This window comes from Crocuta crocuta, unplaced genomic scaffold (genome assembly GCF_008692635.1).
Source record: "Crocuta crocuta isolate KB4526 unplaced genomic scaffold, BGI_CrCroc_1.0 scaffold613, whole genome shotgun sequence".
NCBI classification, from domain to species: Eukaryota; Metazoa; Chordata; class Mammalia; order Carnivora; family Hyaenidae; genus Crocuta; species Crocuta crocuta.
The window spans coordinates 136,628-138,005 of NW_027528880.1; positions in this window are offsets into that span (position 1 = coordinate 136,628).

Consider the following 1,378-nt stretch of genomic DNA (forward strand, 5'->3'; position numbering starts at 1 on the left):
GGGAGAGAAGCAAACCATGAGAGACTCTTGAATGCTGACAAAAACTGAGGACTGATGGATGTGGGGGGAGGGGGGGATGGGCATGGATGAGGGCACTTGTGGGGATGAGCACTGGGTATTATGTGGAAACTAATTTGACAATAAACTATTTGTAAAAAATATATATATATCTGTTAGAATGTTAGTCCTACAAAAATCTTGGGGTGGCTTTGAACTTTTCAGTGAGTATTTTTTTCCAATCAAGCTTGATGCTCCGTAGCTATTGTTTTCAAGGCCTGGTTGCGATCACCTCCCGTGACTGTTTTGTGACTAACATTTTTAAAACCCAATTCTTTGTGCTGGGGCTTCCGATTTGATTTAATTTTATGCTTTTGGTAGTTTGATATTTGGAATTAGCTTCATTCCAGAAAAGGCTTGAAAAGAGTCCACCTTCTTTTTTTTTTTTTTGGTAAGGAATTGATTTAAAAAACACATTGCAGAAGTAGCGATATTTTGTCCTCAGATGATTCCTTCTACTTTCTGAGTCCCCAGGTCCTTTGTTGTCTTCAGGACGCGCATCAGAAGTAGAGGGGCCAGGGGCTTTCCAGGGCACGCGCCGGACACGTGCCCATGATGGCGGCCCTGTCTCCCCTGCCACAGGCTGTCCCCTTCCCCGGTTAGACAGACACCGGGCCTGCCTCCGGGGAAGGAGATAGCACTGTGCCCATTCTTCCCTCGGAAGGGACTGTGGTCGTTGTCCACTAACGGCCCGGCACGTTTCCGTGAAGTCCTTGAGGGCCTGCTGGCAAAGCCCACGCCGGGCTCGTTGGTGGGCACCATGCTTGAGTGAAGGTGTGTTAGTCATCCTCTGCCACGGTTGCTGCCCCTAACGCCGCATGCGGTGTGGTGGGCCCTCCCTGCAGGGAACAGGAGCCGGGCGGTGTCCGCTTGCTGCCTGACCACATCTTCTGTGTTCCAGGTGGTTCCATCAAGGCAGCAACCCCCACACGGGGGCCCCTGACTGGCTGTCAGCAGGGGGCTACTTTGAACGGAATTTCTCACATTGCCCGGATATCTACTGAGGGGTCCGAGTGGCCCTCTCGATCCGGAACTGGAGACCGGACTCCGTCAGGTGGCCGCCCCGAGCTTCCATCACCGCACAAACTGGCTTTTATGGCGACCGTGTCCACGGAGACAGCACCGTCCCCGGTCGAGGACTTGATTCTAATTAACTTTTGATCGCCAAACATTTTACTACTGTTGCAGCCTCTTCATAAAGCTTCACTGGGAATCATCATGTTTTCATTAAGGGCGGGAAGGACAGTCCTGTGCCTCCCTTCGTGTGACAGGACTCAGCCGGGCCTGTTACACGGCGCCCTCTTCGTCATCAAGTTTATAC